The sequence below is a fragment of the Pezoporus occidentalis genome, unplaced genomic scaffold (genome assembly GCF_034315485.1).
Source record: "Pezoporus occidentalis ecotype Australia unplaced genomic scaffold, CSIRO_AGI_Poc_V1 ctg3, whole genome shotgun sequence".
Classification (NCBI taxonomy): domain Eukaryota; kingdom Metazoa; phylum Chordata; class Aves; order Psittaciformes; family Psittacidae; genus Pezoporus; species Pezoporus occidentalis.
The window spans coordinates 16,701,489-16,720,573 of NW_026914940.1; positions in this window are offsets into that span (position 1 = coordinate 16,701,489).

Genomic DNA, 19,085 nt, shown 5'->3' on the forward strand with positions numbered 1-19,085 from the left:
GTCTTCAGGGCTCTAGGCACTTGAAAGCATCATTAATCAAAGAGGAGGGTTGGAGTCAATAGTATGTCTAGGACTGAGGCACATTTTTCAGTTATAGCTTCTTGCTAATTAGGGAGGGTTTTTTGAGAGTTTTAATAAGTCCTGTAATGATTATGGCTTTACCTTTTATTTAAACACAAATTCCACAAAACACATACATCTTCAGACAAAAACAGAGCTGCCATGCACTCACTTCTGTAAGAATTTGAGAAGGCACTTAAGTTTCTGACAAAAGCTTGACACCCCTGTATAGGATTGGTGCGTCTGCTGGAGGATGGCACTGTCAGCAGGAAGGAGATCAAAGCTCATGCCCATGTGTCTCGCACAGATGTGGTTGAAAAGCATAAGCATGCACATGTGTCCTTACAGAAAACAGGAAGGAAATTTTGTGCAGGTGGTTCTTCCAGACTTCCCTATTGCAGGATTTCTGTGTGAGACAAAAGAATTCTAGACTAACAGCAAAGCATATTTAAAGGTTTTTGGGGCACTCATCTATTTTACTTATGCTACGTTTCTGTCTGCAGACCTCAGCAACCTCTTTAGCTGAGGTAAGAATAAGGAAGGGATCCCACCTGATGTCACAAAAGCAGGCCCAACACCAGCCAATGTAAACATTAGTTGCTCCCAGTGTTTCTCAGTTCTCCCCAAAAGAAGCTGTCTGTGAGATGCACTTCACATGACAGAGAGAGAGGAGCCCAGAACAGCCTGAAGTTAGGTTCAGTGTTTTAAAAAGTCTGTAGTTGTGCTCATCTGCTTAAAATTACGTAAAATACCTATTATGATGTGAAAAAACATTACTTTGTTACAGCTTCTCAAAATTAAATCATCTTTCTTATCAAGCAAAGGAAGACTCCTGCAGATACAAGGTTTTGTCTAATTATACCTAGTATTATGCAGCTTTTAAGAAAATAAAAAGTGCTTGTAAGTCATGTAGTATTTCTGTATAGTTCTGTAAGCTAATACCTGTTTTATTTCCAATGGCTTGACTCAGAAAGGCAGGTCTATTTCCAACTCTGTGCAGCAGAGATAGCTCCTGAGAAATGGCTGAAGTGTGCATGACTCTTCACAACCTAATGCATTAATCAGGTTCTCAGGAGAACTTAGACAGTACTTCAGAGCGACCTCTTGCAGCTGCCATAAAATACAAGCACAGTGAATTGACTTGTCCTAAACATAATTTTTCAGCACAACTAAAAATGCAATTGGCTTGAAATTGGTCAAAAGATAATGAACAATGTCACTCTGTACAGCTGGCTCTGTGTTACAGATTTGTGAATTTTAACTCTCAGCCTGTGGTATGAAATATGTTATGCAATCCAACCATGTTGAATTATGGAAAAATATTCCAACATTAACATGTCTCTGCTTAAGAACTGCTGTCCAGGAAAGCAACATTTGTAAACTTACAGCTCTTTTGTCCTAAACTATCAATATCATTAGGGCCTTTAGAACACGATGTCAGAAACTGCTAGTTACAGGCTCAGTGGGACCCCTCCATAGCTTTTGTAATGTGTGTTAGATGCTGCAGTGATAAAAACTATTACTACTGAAGCCTTGAACAGATAGATTAAGCCATAATTTATTCTGAGTATATGAGAAAAAAAAACGATGAAGGTAGAACAGGAAAGAGAAAATTAATTTAAATTTAATTTAAATAAGAAGTTGACATTCTTCAGCTGAGATTTACCAGTGTCTTTTTGTGACCGACCTTGTGTGTTTTAGTCCTCATATCTTCTCATAAGGAATGAAGAATACATGGTTCTGTGCAGAGGAAGAAATTCTTTTCAGCTCATTAACTAACATGCATCATAGGTCCATAACACAAATTAGATCATATACTAATAATTCATACCTCATCCTAGCCATTCAGCCCTGTATATCAGAAACATCTCTGCCCTGAACTAGATGTAAGCATGCGGCTTCACTGTTCTTCCGTAGATCAACAATAAAAAACCTTTTTGTAAAAAGTAAACATCAAGTTAAAGGAATAAGATCTGGTTTAATGTATTTCCAGTTCCTGCTATTTGTTACTTCTGCTGTCAGTCCTCATTTAACCCTCCTATCTTCTCTTGCTGGCAGGATTTGTTGAATAACAGATGGAAGAACTGACAATCACAGCCTTTCAGTGACAAAATGTAGACAAACCGTCCCCACAAACCTGTGTTCTGTTTTCCTATATTAGAAATAAAATCCAAGTCAAAAGAAACAAGTGTGGTGTTTCTCACACAGCTACAAGAACAGTATTGATTAGAAACCAGCAGAACTACAGTTTTCCAAATTACAGGAAGCTATAAGCTTACAGTTTTTCAAAACCAAACTGTCATGTAATACATCTGTTTATAGGAAACCAGACTCCAGTAACAAATAAAAAAAGAAATACCTCTGGGAAGTTATCTGCCTTCTGAGTTGTCCTGTGTTCAGCAGTAGCAGTCATTTTTCTCCTTTATAGTAGCTGGTGCAGTGCTGTGGTTTTGACTTTCAGCCTGGGAACAGCGCTGATAACACCGATGTTTTTAGCTGCTGCTCAGTAATGTTTACTCTGACCAAGGGCTTTCTGAGTCTCATGCTCTGCCAGGGAGGAGGGGAAGCCGGGAGGAAGCAGAGACAGGACACCTGACCCAAACTATCCAAAGGTGTATTCCATACCACAGCACGTCATGCCCAGTATATAAACTGGGGGCAGTTACCCAAAGGGCTAGATATCTGCTCAGATTGCGCTGGCTATCGGTCAGCGGGTGGTGAGCGATTGTATTCTCTTCCGTTGTTATTTCCCTTATCATTATTATTATTGGTGGCAGCAGCAGTGGTTTGTGTTATACCTTAGTTACTGGACTGCTCTTATCTCAACCCATGGGAGTTACATTCTTTGGATTCTCCTCCCCATCCCTCCAGGAGAAGGGGAAAGGAAGAGGGGGGAGTGAGCGAGCGGCTGCGTGGTTCTGGGTTGCTGACTGGGCTTAAACCATGACATGCATTTAGAGAGTTAATGTAACTGCTTCTGCAAACATGCCCAGGAGGCAAGATCCCATTGTGCAGGTGTTGCACCAAATCGAAACACAACCCTTTCCTAAAGTTCCTTCCATCCAAATGTGTAGGGGAAACCAAACCCTATATTCAATTTCACAGTGTAAAGGAGCAAAGCTCATCCAAAAAGTATTCATATGAGTTTGTTGTACGAATAATGCGACATGTTCCCCCGGCAAGTCTGCTGATATAATGGAGAAATGTGGTCCACTTTCCAGCCAGTGCTGGCTTTGTTGTGTAAAAGTTGGATACATGGTTGAGCCACAAAAGGGACCAAAACCAACATCCAAATTATGGCCTCTGTTACGCAGACTGCTTTTCACCATATGGAGATAAATCCAGTTTGCTTGTGCCAAGCATCACAATGGAAATACTGGCAGCACGAGCTAACAAAATGCCACTGGCCATCACTATAATACAGAGGCTGCATTATGCTGCAAATGCTCCCATCAGCTGTCCAGCAAGAGACTTCATTAGAACAGATGTGACAATACACAAGCCAAAATAAGGAAACGGAAAGTTCTTGTCCTCACCTATCACCAGTGAACTGCAGACCACAAGGCACACAGGCAGAAGGAGCTGCTCTGCATATCCTCAGCTTCCTCTCCAGCTTGCCTACTTCTCATATTTTCACCAGCCAGCCTCCCAGAACTGTGAAGGAGGCCCCAGTAGGCCAATTGCACTTGGGAGGATGTATTCAATGCCACTGAACTTGCCCAAGGAACAAATAGTCTAGAATGTGAATGTGTTGAATGATAAAGCATTATTTGTACATTCAGTTCTAGCCAGTGCAATATGGCTTTTTCCCAGAAAGTTTCATTTCCTCAACTATCCTTCCTGTGTAGAGGTGTTCAATTAGCAAGGTAAAATATAATTTGCTAATTAAATGAAAGATTTTGACAAAGACAATCAGTAATCTAAGTAAAAGTAGGCAAGATGAAAATACATAGAATCATAGAATAGTTAGGGTTGGAAAGGACCTTAAGATCATCTACTTCCAACCACCCTGTCCCACCTCACACTAAACCATGTCATCCAAGGCTCTGTCCAACCTGGCCTTGAACACTGCCAGGGATGGAGCATTCACAACTTCCTTGGGCAACCTATTCCAATGCCTCACCACCCTTACAGTAAAGCACTTCTTCCTTATATCCAATCTAAACTTCACCTGTTTAAGTTTAAACCCATTCCCCTTGTCCTACCACGACGGTCCCTAATGAAGAGTCCCTACGCAGCATCCTTATAGGCCTTTCTCAGATACTGGAAGGCTGCTATGAGGTCTCCACACAGCCTTCTCTGCTGATTGTAAAAATAATGAAAAGAAAAATTAAAATCTCCAAAGACTGAATTACAGTTTAATCCTGGGCAAAGAAAGGCAGAAAAGTCAGAAACTAGTAGAAGAGCTAAGACAAGTCCAGAATTTGAGATCCAGGTTCAGACCCTAAATATTCCAACCATGTAGCATATAGCAACTCCTATGCAAGATACTAACTGTTTTGAAATGCACCTCATCCTGTACTCCAGGCAAGGACTAGGAATTTCTGTTGTAGAATTCTGGCTTACCAGGTTAGGTATGTAAACTCAAACACTTAAAATTTTCAATAGATTTGGACAATAGATCTATTTTTGAGTGGAGGTAAAAGCACTGTAGCTGGATGAACATTTTCTTTTGGAAACTGAATAGTTATTCATTCTTCACATTTGAAAAAAAAAAAACAGAAACACCAAACCACCAAATCCAGAAGCATTTGTTTAAAACACAAAACAGCTGGATAGTCATAGCATTGCAGAAACAGATTAATGCTTTGCCAGGTTCATCTCCTCCATTCCCACTCCACAGACACAGAATAGGCTCTTTTCCAGGGAAAGGCTCCTGAAAAACCTTGGAGACATTGTAGGAATAATATTTTAAGCTTGTTGCTGCACACTTGAAATGTGTGTTGCTGCACAAAATTTCACATCAGGGCAAAGGATAGGTGGTAGGTTTGCTTCAGATAGCTGAGAACACTAATACGTGTCTGCCGCAGTGTCCCAGTATTATGATAAGGGATGGGAGAAAAAGAATACAAATAATATTATCTCCCTTATGAGGAAAGACTGAGGGAGCTGGGACTCTATAGTTTGGAGAAGAGGAGACTGAGGGGTGACCTTATTAGTGTATATAAATATATAAAGGGGGAGTGTCACGAGGATGGAGCCAGGCTCTACTCAGTGGCAAACAATGATAGGACAAGGGGTAATGGGTACAAACTGGAACACAAGAGGTTCCACTTAAACTTGAGAAGAAACTTCTTCTCAGTGAGGGTGACGGAACACTGGAACAGGCTGCCCAGGTAGGTTGTGGAGTCTCCTTCCCTGGAGACTTTCAAAGCCCGCCTGGACACATTCCTGTGTAACATTATCTAGGTGTTCCTGCTCCGGCAGGGGGATTGGACTAGATGATCTTTTGAGGTCCCTTCCAATCTCTAGCATACTGTGATACTGTGATACTGTAATATTAGGGAACAAGCTGGTTGTTTCTGACATGAGCGTAACACAATCCAGAAAGAAAGAACAGAGAGGACAAAAAGGACAAAAGTTTGGCAATTATTTTTCTCCATTGGTTTCACTCCTCATCTCCAGCCATCAAACTAAGGGCAGGGATTGTAGCATGCAAAATAAATCTCCCATGCTTATTCAAGCTATATAAAAATTGGCAGGCGTATTCTCCTTGCAAGGAGTAGGCTAGCAATGGTCAACACTGGTGCTCAAAATGGTTTTGGAGAAGCAGCACTTAACTCCTGCAAGATGCCAAAACACAGGATTGCACTGACTAGCAGGATGGCTAGCAGGAAGTTTCATATCCCTTCTGGAAGCTGCAGGGAGCTTTCAGAGCTTGCACTTGCACCTGAAACAGTGAGTCGGTGCTGGGATGCTGGGGAAGGTATTGCTGATGGACCTTGCTTTCTGACACAGTAAAGTGTGTTGATCCTGGAGTCACACCAAACCCTGGATCAAGAAACAAGGCTTCAAGTCTATGACTTGTAGAAGGCCCCCTCATACATCATCTCCTTGTAATTTGGAATAAGTTTCTCTATCTGTCCTCTGCACAGAAAGGCAATGCTGCAGAATTTCCATACGTCTATTTCTATTTTGTTAGGCTTTGTGCTCGGAAAACTATAGACAATTTTGTAAACAAGCAAATGAAAGCTGCTTGAAAACCACTTCTATTGCAGGAAGGGTTCAGTCTCCGTTGCAGTATTCATATGATGGTATCACTACAGCAACCAAGCCTGTAAACAATACTGTTGGTCATGGATAACACACCAGTACTTGGTTTAGTGATTAGAAACAAAAGCTTTGTCAGACTTATTTCTTTACTGCCATTTCAGGCTTCCTGATGGAAATGCTGTTTCAAGGGCTTTGCTCTGAAGTGTAAGTACATTAGACTTGTCTGACAAAATGTAAGAAGATTTGGCTGCAGTGCTCCACCATGTCATCTGGGCTGCTTCTCTTTTACATTTCATTGTTAGGATCTGACATGTTACTCGCATTACCAATGCATACCTGCCATCACGATGACAACACATTAACCCATGTGGCTCCTGTTCCTTCTGAAGTAAGAGAAACTATTATTTGATTCTGGTACCTACAGAGTGAGGTCAGTCTTTTCAGTTCCTCATGAAAGATATCTAGGGAATTCTGCAAAACCCATGTTATATAGTGCCATGCAGAAACATTTAGCTTACCTGCACCCTAAAAAAAAAGAAAAATGTAAAGAAGTAACCTTTGTAAAGCAAGGTCATTAAGTCCAGAATAACATGTCCAATCTGTTCTCAGGAACTTAGAACAAAGAGTTATTTTGCATTGCCTCTGTTAGGACACTCCTATGCCTGAGGCAGCTCCATAGTACTGATTAAAAGCCTCAAAAAGTTGCGGGTCTAATCTATTGCCTTAAAGCTCACAGCAGAACTCCCCGTATGGATGAGCTACATTACAGCCATGAGTGAGAGTCATCTAGCCAAACTTTAGAGAAGCACAGGGTAGAAAACCTTACATTGAAACAGGTCTTAATGACTCTTCACAGTCATTTCACCTAAAATAGGATATCTAAAATAGAATTGCCTATTATTCTCCATTGGATGAAGGGACCTTTGGAGTGACTAAGTGGTTTAGACACATCTTAGAACTTAAAATTGTGGAGAGATGAGTCATTCCTCTTGAGTCCTTTTTAGCACCAGCAAGCTTATTGTCTAGGCATTCAGTGTACAGATTTCAGGAAAGTTCTTTGCTCCAGATCTGGATAGGACTGCTTTGAATCAACCCAATTAGGCTGCAGGTGGAGAGCTATGCACAGCTTGGGTGATTGCCCTTTCTAGGAAGATGCATTAAATTGGAAATAATGATCAAAATTGTTTTATCCTTTTTCTCAGTGAATCAGTCTAAAACACTTCTTCGGCTCTCAGTGCTCCCTTCCCATCAAGCAAGTAATCCAAGAATGAAATGCCTAAACTTTGGTGGAATTAATATGCGAATAATCATTTTGCATGTATTACAGGATATCTTTTTAACTCCAGTTCCATGTAGCTCATGTCATCCAGATGGGGCCACTCATGGGATAAACAAGATAAAAATCTTAAAGACTTAAAGTATGAAAAGAATTAAACAATGCAAATTTTGAGACCCAGAGGAAAACCCCCATAACCCTCTGAACTGCTCGGGGACTAAAATATTTATGATCTTATTTCTTACTCTGCTATGACTACATCATACATCAGGTAATCTTAAAAACTTTGTGAAACTTGATGTTTTCATAAATTTTAGTTCTGTTTCTTCCATCCATTCAGAAAGTGAGTTATACGTTCTCCGTTTTATGTCTTCCTTTCATAGAGGGGGACCAATACCGTGTGCTTTGAGTGATCGGCTACAAAAAGTGAGTCACAGTTACTGAATCATTTAAGTGAGCATTTCAGAAACAGCCTTGTGTCTGAAACTTATTTATGCAAAACTATTCCCAACTTCTTGTAAACAACTAATAGTTGAGAAAGAGAAAACCTCATTTTTTTAATTGCAAATCAAATGCACTGCTGCTTTAAAACTGAACATTAATGTTAATAACCAATTATTTGAGCAACATGAATCCACTGAGGTCTCCCTTCCAGCAGTAAAAAAAAAACATATTCTTATATTTTAACTGACTTTTTTATTATTTACATGTTGCACCTGTTACTTTAAACACCTGTAAAACACTGATCGTACATACCTGATGCTCATTTTACTTGTAAGTATATATAATATGGGAAGTTTAAGCAGCATCTGTTACAGCTATATCTTAGTAAAATCCATTACTCAATGACAGAGAAAGACTCCTTTGAAATTATTTTTCGTGTTTCATATATCTGTTACACAAACATTATTACTCTTTCTGAGCTGATCAGTAAGCAAATGCAACATTCACACAATGACTTTAAAGTTGTGATTTGTAACCAACAGTGGATGTGAATAGAAAAATGAAGGATCACACTATAGAAATGCATGAAAGAGTTAATTTGTATTTTTTAGAGACTGCTAACATAATTCTATTCCAGATGGCATTGAGAGTGCAAATCTGTTCTGTTCTGTGAGGATATGGGTGTTATAATAGGCTCAAATGGATCAGATTTATTTTTCAATGTTTTTTTTCACAGAACACTTTAACCATTTCAGGCAACTGCTGTTTGGTTTTACATGCTCAGTAAGAAGCATTCACACAAGATATTGTCTGTCATTACTCTCCACAAAATACCCTACCACAGAGACTTTTGTAATCAAATGATTCCTTGCCAAGAGCATTTCCTCTTAGAAGTCGATAAGTCGATTAGTCTGCTCCATGGAGGATCTTATCTTAAAGCCAGTCAGTTTAAGAACCAGACTCTCTCAATTACCATAGCCTTTTCCCTCCTTTGCTTCCCTTACTGATGATGTTCCACCTAAAAAGTTTTTTTTTCCCTCTATGAGGACTCCAATGTCTTCACACTAATCAAACTAAGAAAGCTTACGGATTACTTCTCCTTCACTGTGATGCTCCTCACTCTCCCTGACCAGTAGGATCTCTAGCTTTACAATAAGGAATTGGTCTGGCAGTCTGCACTTCAGCCTTTGGCATCAAAGTCTTAGGGAAACCATGCGACTGGGGTAGATGAGCATCTTTCATTGGTTTTCAGCCAGTTCTTCCATGTGTCAATGCGGAACAAAACTGACATTTGTGAAACCTAGACATTTTAAATTAAGAGGGATTCTGATTTCAGTGCATAGGCCCTAGCACTCTGCCCTGGATACCTGTTCAAAGCTGCACAGTCCCAGTCTGATCCCTCAGCACCCAGCACTGTGCTGCTTTCAGAGGCCTCAACAGTCAGCACCTTCCTTCCAAACCTTCCTGTATATCCCCTGTCCTTATTGATGGCACTCACTCTTTTAGGAAAGCCCCTTTCAACAAGGAACATGGCTTTGCTTGCTTCAGGAGCTTAATGAAGCATCACATAGTGGAGTACATTTGATACAGGACTGGACTACCTATTTCATTGTAAGAGCCAAGAATCTGACAAATACCTTATAGATGTGTTGAAAGAGACAAAGAAATGAGAACTGTCTCCACTCCTTCCAGTTAGTTGCACCTTATCACTCAAAAACTATTTTTGAGTCTTCAAAATTCATCTAATATTCTGTTCTGCTTTTCTTGGTTTTATTGAAGTTTTTCTATGTTGTAAGCCACTTGTTCAAAATGTACTTCAGAATTGCCTTCAAAATTAACTTCTCTGATATTGGAAAGAAGAATTGCAGTCTCCATCAGTCTGCTCTGCTTTTGAATGGCATATTAGAGACATAATTTGTTCTCCACTGTAAGGTAACCTGAAGAGTCTTCAAGAAAACTAGTTGGTTATTTCATTTCAGCCTACTAATGTTTGACTTTGAAGAACAACTACATTGAATTAATAGCATATCTATTCAAGCTAAAAAGCAAAAATAAAAACCTGATACAATGTGAATAATGGTACTAAGAGATGAATAAATGTGTCTGTAAGTACTGGAATTTTGCAATTATGTTTTGTGTCAAAACAGAATAGCTGGGAGTAGAAGATTGAGCTCCCATGATCTAGACTTGCTCAGTAACAACTAAGATATATTGCTTTCCAGTAATTGTGATATAATGATATTTGGGTTTATCTTCTAATTCTCATTTTCTTCATCACTTTTTCCAAATTTGCAATATTGCTTAAACATCTACTGATTTTTGTTCAGAAATTTGGCTGCCCACAATGACCAGAATACTAAAGGATTAAAGGATAATGTTCTCACTACACTGAAGCTTGAACAAGGAGATAGGCTGTCAAAACATTGGGAAATCTTGGTCCACCTCTTAAATAAATTGAAAGAAGGAAACCCAACCTCCCCTTTAGACTGCATAACTGTACAGGCCATTTTCATTATAAAACTCCACGCAACTTTAATAAATCTCTTCTTATTAAAAAAAAAAACAAAACAAAACCAAAACCACAGCCCAAAAACACCAAACCCACCCCCACAAAAAAAAAAACAACAAAAAACCAACAAAACCAGCAAAAGAATAACCACAAAATAAAACCAACCCAAAACAACCAAACAAAAAAAACCCCACCACTTAAAGTGAGTGGCTTGTACTGAAATTGTGCACAGTTTATGCTAAATTACTAAGGAACCATTTCATCTTCCTTTAATGGAGACTTTCAGTTGACTTCAAGTGAATTAAACCCTATAAGTAATGTACAGGACAAGTCTATGGCATAGCAGTCATTTACACAGATATTCTCATGTGAGTATGGCTATACCTAGAATTCTGGTCCTGGGTCAGATATTGATTTGAGTGTTACTTATTCCCTTGCAAAGCCAAGTTCAGATAGTAAACTGACTTTCCGCAGCTGATGAGATAACTGGCATTGATTTCTAAAAAGCAGGTAGAAAGAAAAGTAGAGATATTTCTCTCAAGTACTTGTTGATATTTCTGAAATACTACAAGGAGACCTGAGATATGTATTTACTATATAAAACATATGGTCCTAGTTTGGATGTAACATTTGCTTTCAAACAAGGTCAAAATGGTTTTGATAACAGGAATTGTAAGGCAATGTATTATAGAATCATAGAATCATAGAATAGTTAGGGTTGGAAAGGACCTTAAGATCATCTAGTTCCAACCCCCCTGCCACGGGCAGGGATACCTCACACTAAACCATGCCACACAAAGCTCTGTCCAACCTGGCCTTGAGCACTGCCAGGGATGGAGCATTCACAACCTCCCTGGGCAACCCAATCCAGTGCCTCACTACCCTCACAGCAAAGAATTTCCTCCTTATATCCAATCCAAACTTCCCCTGTTTAAGTTTTAACCCGTTACCCCTTGTCCTATCACTACAGTCCCTAATGAAGAGTCCCTCCCCAGCATCCCTATAGGCCCCCTTCAGATACTGGAAAGCTGCTAGGAGGTCTCCACGCAGCCTTCTCTTCTCCAGGCTGAACAGCCCCAACTTTCTCAGCCTATCTTCATACGGGAGGTGTTCCAGTCCCCTGACATCCTCGTGGCCCTGCTCTGGACTTGTTCCACCACTTCCATGTCCTTCTTATGTGGAGGACACCAGAACTGTACACAATACGCCAAGTGAGGTCTCACGAGAGCAGAGTAGAGGGGCAGGATCACCGCCTTCGACCTGCTGGTCACGTTCCTTTTGATGCAGCCCAGGATACAGTTGGCTTTCGGGGGTGCAAGTGCACACTGCCACCTCATGTTAAGTTTCTCATTGACCAACACGCCCAAGTCCTTCTTCGTAGGGCTGCTCTGAATCTCTTCTCTATTTAACTAACCAACCAATTATTCTGCTTCTCTGCAACTTTTGGTTTCATTACACTTCAGAAAATACATTTGCACTTTAGTATCTGTTTCACTTTAGTATCTGTTCATCATTTCATTGCTTGGATGCTCAGATGCCTTCTAAAATACCAGTCATTGTTTACAGAAATAAAAATGATAATTTCTGATGGCTGCTAAGTGGCTAATTAGCTACACAAGGATACCCCTTTTTTTCCTTTTTTCTTTTTTTTTTGTCAAGGGTTTGTTGTTTTTTTTTTAGTGTAATTACTTTTTAAACACTAATTTGAAAAGATCAAATTCTTAATGTGGAGAAGAGTGTTCTCAGTATACTTTCAGAAGCGTAAATGTAGTATCCTTCCTCTGGGTTTATAACAGTGCAGAAATGTATCTAAGTGATCAATGCGCTTATATTGTGATCAGGTAGGATCCTGGAAAATCATAACTCTGAAGAAGGAGAAAATTCTTTCAGAAATATATATATCTGTAAACAGAAAACAGAGATGTCATAGAAGACTGATGAAAAGACCTGCTGCTGCATGAAAGGAGCCATCTGCCTCTCCAGGGACATGAAGCAGCACTAAGCTGAGTAACAAGCCAGGGAGCAGCAATCGATATGGGGGCAATATCAGTTCTTGCCAAAGAGGGTGTTAGTGATAGCATTGATTAACTCGTATAACACAGACAGTATGAGTACCTTGATTTCACTTTCCCTCATATAATACAATATTATTTTAAACATGCATGCATAGTTGGGGTTTCCTGGCAATTGTTTTAAATTATGTTTAAAGTTGTTTAAAATGGAGAAAAAGATTTATCTAATTAACTGAATGCGTTTCTCAGCAAGATGTTCTGAAAAAAAACAAGAACAGCTTTATGGAAAATGAGAAAAACCTCTTACTTACCTTCTTTGCTGAGCTTTTACCTTCTTTTCTTTAACTGGGGATGCATCTCATTCTCACCTCTCAACACAAGCAGCAAAGCGCAATCAGTGGCAAATAGTGAAGATTAGAAACAAGTATACTTAGAAGCTGTGGAAAATCTTGCTATTTTGCTTTTTCCAAATGAACAGTGAGAAAGAGGAATGCAGAAAGAAATAACACTGTGTGATTAGCAATGATCCAGCAGTGTTATTAGAGCTATTGTTATTAGAAATTTTGAAACACTAATCAGACAAATGTGGTTTTAAGCAAATTATATAAAGTTTTCCAGGTCTTCTATGTAATATTGTACATACTTAATACATGAAGGATTCAGGGCCTCTAAAGCACCATGCACCGGCTGTTGGGTTTTAACAGTTTCTATGGACTATGTGAGTTATTCAGGTAACCTCACATTTCTATCTGGGCAAAAGAAATGGTTTGCAGGACTTATTGCACTGGAGGTCAGCAGGCTGGAGTTGCAGATGCAGAGAGGTTCCTTCAGATGGTATGGGACAGCGACTTACGTATTACTGCCATTTGCTTTTCTCTGCCTTCAGTGGCCTTTTGCAATGCTAGAGCAAGTAATTTTCACTCCAGTACCAAAGACCATGATTTTGACCTACAGCACAACAAATAGGTTTGAACCAAACTGGGTCTTCTGGGCATTACTGTAATGCAAATAAATATTTCTCCACACACTGAAAAAAAAATCTCTTAAAAAAAAAAAGATTTTAAGGCTGTATATTCAAATACACAAAAGTTAGGAACAGCCATATTTATGATTTCTCAAGTACTTTTAATTCTACCACATTGTATTCCCCCCCAGTATAACGAATGAGTTCTTTAGCAGAAAAAAAACCCAAACCACAGCTATGTAAACATCCTGAATTTCGTTATACATCACAAACCTGACATTACTTAGTATTTTGGAGTTTGTTTTTCAGAAATAAACCATGGTCTTTCAGAGCATTTTAATATTTTTTTGATATAAAAAAGAGGCAGAATTTATATTTAAAAGTAATATTCCTTCCCTTTCATGATTCAGCAAGACAGCACAGACTTCCATGTCATCCAGAAAGTTTACTACATTTTGACACCTCGACTGAAAAACATCCATTATAAGGAAAAAAGAGGAAATACGTCTAGATCCGGAGTCTGTGTGAGCCAGTTTTGCTGCTGCTGCATAATAAGAACTGGTGTGGACTGGACTGAACTGGTGCCAACACTTCGGTATGAAGCAGGGATAGCAACCTGTGGCTGATCATCCACATGCCTCTGGGGGACAAGGCCAGGCAGAAGATAGAGGGTGGATGCCCATACCAGCCCTGATTTCTTCCTGCCCAGTGCCTGTCACAGCCTCACCACTGCCTGTCCTTGGGAAGAAGCCATCAGGACCAGCAGAAGTTCCTGCCTGCGAAACACAGTGGAGTGTGTTGTCTAAAAGTATTATTATACTCTCTCACTTTCCTTCATGGCCTGTTACTGTGATTCCAGTCATAGCTCTGGAGAGCCAGGGAATGATTTTGTCCCCAAGAGCAGGATAGGGATCCTTATGAAGGAGGCAGTTCTGTCTGGCATAGAGAGATCTGCTGAGCTCCAGGCCCAGCTCTTCCCAGTCTCTGCCAGTGCATGGGCTTAGTCCTAGGGTGTTCTGTATTCAGTTATTTTGCTGATCTGCTTAATCTTTCTAAAGGAATCCTGAGACAGAAGAGCTAGAGTTGCACATCCCCACAAAAACTGAGTTAAATCTTGGTTATTTTCAGGGCTAGCCCAGAATGGTCAGTCTAATACTACAGTGTGGGAGGTGGTTATGTAAAATTTAGTCTTCTGACAGTGTTGAACTCATCTTTTGGCGAGCAGTGGCAGGGTACCCCCCTCTCTATAAATTAAAGGTCTTGAAAAGCATGAGTGCTGTAGCTAACTTGCCTATCATCCGTGTGACTCTCATTTAAAAGGAAAGCAGTTTCTGGCTTAAGCTATAGTTGTGCCTATGGACCTCCTTGTTAAAGTCTTCAGTGGGAAGACTTTACAACTCACTGGTAAATCACCCTAGTCCTTTTGATGAATTAAGAAGTCTCGAGGTTTACCAGGGTGTAGCTGGTGAAGAGATATCTTAGCCCATGCACTCAGCTTCACAAGTGATGAGGAGCCTGCCATGGCCAGCCTTTTGATTTGCATATTTCAAGGGTGGGCAGAGAGGAGCACTGGCTCCCTGTGCAGGTTTCTCGAGGGTTCCAGCTCTCCTGGACTACACAGAGGAAGGAGGTCCTTGGCATTTCACAGGATTGAAACAGTCTGGATAGGTGAAGAATTTATCTTCAAGTGACTTCAGTTTGCACTCTTACATAGGAATGCAGACGCAGTCTTGTGGCGTATCTCTGTTGAACTGGGAAATATTGAGCAAATTTCACTCTTTAAGTGCTGAATGGGCCTGATACACAACCTGCAGAAACAATTTGTCCTAGATTACTTCTTTCAAATAAGTTGTATTTAATTTATCACAATCAAAATTCTGCATTAGGAAGAGTTCTTTTAAACATAATGTTACAGCTAGCAGCTTTAAAAATTCACAAATTAAGAAAAGGTGACCCAAAGAAAAAGGGTTTTAAAAGACCAGTGGCTTTTATTATGTTTGTTTGCTTGTTTGGGGTTCTTTCCCCCATTTATAAAACTGTGGATTATTAAAAGCTGTGAAGCTTGCCACAAGGTCATTTGACCATACAATCTAAAGCAACAGTTAGCCAAAGAAATATCTCCTGAGAGCCAAAGTTGTGCTAGTAATATGAGGAGCATAACCTAACCAGAAACTGGGTGTTTTTTTATGTCAATACATTTGTGGTGTTGACTGTTTTTAATAGGACTTCAGAGATTACAGCATTAAATTAAACACAACAGACAGAAATGTTAATGAGAGCTACAGGGAAATGAAGAAAAGTTATTTGAGAATGCACCACACACACAAAAAAAAGCATATTAAAATATAATTTGCTTTTCTGGCTATAAAATACACCAAGCATAATAGCATTTCACAGAGAAACTGTTTAAAATTACTCATTCAAACAACTGAGATAGCCTTCTCTCAGAAGTAAATAACTTTGTGCAAAACCTTTCATCAGTGCTGAATTTGTTGATAACACCCTTTTGTCCAATGTATATTCAATTTGATAGATACAGTGATGAATATCTTATGTCCATGTATATTCTCAGCTTTGCCGGTACTGGTGCTCAGATCTCATTATAAAAGATTAAATTTTCAAGGACTAAATTCTTCTGTATGCTTTCAAGACTGTATCCATTAACATTTTGCCATTGAGGGGTAACAGTAACTGCCTTTGGCTCAGTTGCTTACTTGGAGAAGGGCTGAATTTTTGGAAACAAGGTATTTCAGCAAGATTTCAGTGGAGGAATTCATCAAGCTTGATGAGAATTAGAAACCAAAAATAGGAGTGTCTCAAAATTAGTGAATCTGGCACATGAGGGGAAGCATCACAGAAACAGTGATGGCCACAATGAAGAGGGATAATAAAAATACAGAGGGAGTTTAAGGTAGATTAAAGCAGTGGAAATAATGAAAGTGGAAAAAGTGTTCTGCAATTAAACAAGCAACAGAAGTATATGGAGTTAAAATGGGGAAAAGGAAAACAGACAAGAAGGAAGAAGAAAAAGTAAGCTGAAATAGAATTAAGAGAATAGGGTGATGTCTCACATCTGTAAGAAAGGTAATGTTGCCTAGAGAAAAATGTGAAGGCACACTCAGGACGGCAGCTCAGAAAAATGAAATTTAGGCAAAGCCTAGTCTTTTTCTGGGGGAAAATTATGTTTTTTTATGGATTTCTCTTTGCCATCTGGTAGCTATTACACATTCATTTTACAAGAGTCTTCATCTGGGAAGACTAACCTCAGTGATTTGCTAATGGGAAGAGCTCATTTAATTCAAGAAATTAAACTACCAGTTGGAAACTGGGATGAGATGAAAGGAGAAACTGCTCATGAAACCAAAAGGATAGGACTAGATAAAACCACTGAGGAAATGCAGTCCTACTGTCATGGTTACCTTCTGTGTCATGGACTGTACAGGTGCTGTCTCTAACTAAGATCTCACAGCTGCATTTAAAAGCAATAATATATTTGATTTTAAAAGCTTTTTTTTTTGCTTTCAAAAAGAATGTAGGGTAGTTCCAGTGCCTTTCAATCCACTTAGAAGACCTTTTTATTTCCCATCCTAGACAATGAGAGCAACAAGTCTGAAATAACAAGTGGCAAGAGCATTTTAACAGACAGAAAAAAGCCAAGCCATGCAGAACCATTGGTCTTGACAGTTTTAGTGCCACAGATACAAACAAAGTTTTAGGAACACAGTAGATGCATTCAGGCTTATTTTCAGAAATTATTTTAAATTATAATTACCTTAATGAGTGCACTAAAGCAAAGGCAAAACATTATATAAGAAATGCCAGATGGGAACCATAATGAAATTTGCAGATGAAATCATGTAAGAGAGAAAACAATAATCCCAAAGGTGAGTGTACTGAAATAATGATTTGCATTAATAGAAAAGAGGTATGAACTCTCATATTCTAAATTACAAAAATGGGTTTATGACTTTATATCTGAATGTATCATTGATATGTAATTTAATTTGGGGGGTTTTTGCTTTCTTTTATTTCAGAAAATAGGTTCTATTGAGTTCTTACAGTGTGCATTTCTTTGTAGTATGTTACCATATATTCTACTGGGTTTTTTTTCTGAGCAAATGTATGTAAAAGAAAAGAAAAGTACAAAGTCAGGGAATATTGAGCAAATGCTTAAAGATGTTTTGAAAATAAGATTTTTATTTCACTTACAATTGTACCTTTATACTTCTAGTTACAGTTTAATTTAATTAAGAGAAAAATTAATCAAATCATGAGCTGATTGTGAACTAATTAAAGGTCAAGAACAATTAAAGATATTACATAAATAGATCAAAAGCATTTAAGAAAAAATAGAATTAGGTGTTGAACTTCTCTCATAACAATGCAATATGCTATATCTTTCTATTATGAATTAATATCAGAAACATATGTTTTAAACAGCTACAGCTTTAAGCTTCTTTAATGCATACACCCCACTCTCTCATAAATCATATCTTAATATGCATCTTAGCATTATTTTATTATGCCAAAAATGTAAAAGACACAGAAATCAAGAAAAAATTGGCAGCTCTGTAACGTTTAATCTGGCGGTCCCTCTACCTTAAGCATCGCATTAAAATCTGAAATAATCTGATTTAGAAGGGGTCATTTTCAGTTCTCAACTGCAGCCTCTAATTTACCTCTCTGGTAACCAAGTCACTTTGATTTGTAGGACACTCCCAGTACATAAAAACCCAAGACAAAGTGTGAAGCAAGAGGAAGTCAACTGCAGTCATCAGATATATTTCAGTCTGTCAGTGTCCTACACACCTCCGAATGCTCTCAAGCCCTCCAGCACTCGTTAGTGTTATCTGAGCATGAAAATAGACTTGAGCACTGCAAAGAAACACAAGCAGAAAACAGATATGAAGCTCTCTGGAGCTCTCAGCAGAGGAGTAAGGATGCTGCTTATGAAAACTGGGTCCGAACAGGCAAAAAAGACAAGGTGCAGCCACAGACCATGTTTGCCCAACCCCAGCAGCCCAGGTCAGACCCTGGAGATGGCTGGTCCCAGCCTGATACTCCAGGCACTACAGGAGGCCAGCCTGCAAGCTTGCCCAGGGGAAGAGGCAGGAGCAGGACATGGATTGTGGATAAAGTCCTCTCCAGCAGGGCTTCTCCTGTCCGAGGAGCAAACTCCACCTCTGCACAGGGTCTTCCCTGCAGTTCGGTGTCCTTCACTCTCCCCCCACCAATGCCAAGTGTGAAGAGCCAGTAGATCTGGAAATCCTGGAACCGTGGGCAGGGGCCCTGGTGAGAAGTCAGCTATTTGGTGGGGAATTGAGGAGGGGACTGCTGAGAGGCTGAGAGCATCCACAGGAAGTGAACCTGCAGTGCAAATAGCCCACTTCCACTTAGAAGGGACCCTAGAAGAGCTGAGGGCATCCAAGCAGCACATTAATCCAGCATGTGACATGGCAGGCCTCCTTTCTTGACAGGGAGACCTGAATCATAGCTTCCTTGGAATCACATCCAAGAAAAGCAGTGGCACAAACACCACCTGCTCTGCCCAGTAATTGCCTTGGTCTATGTCAGCTCTTACGTTGCCCATATTCTAAATTCTTTTAA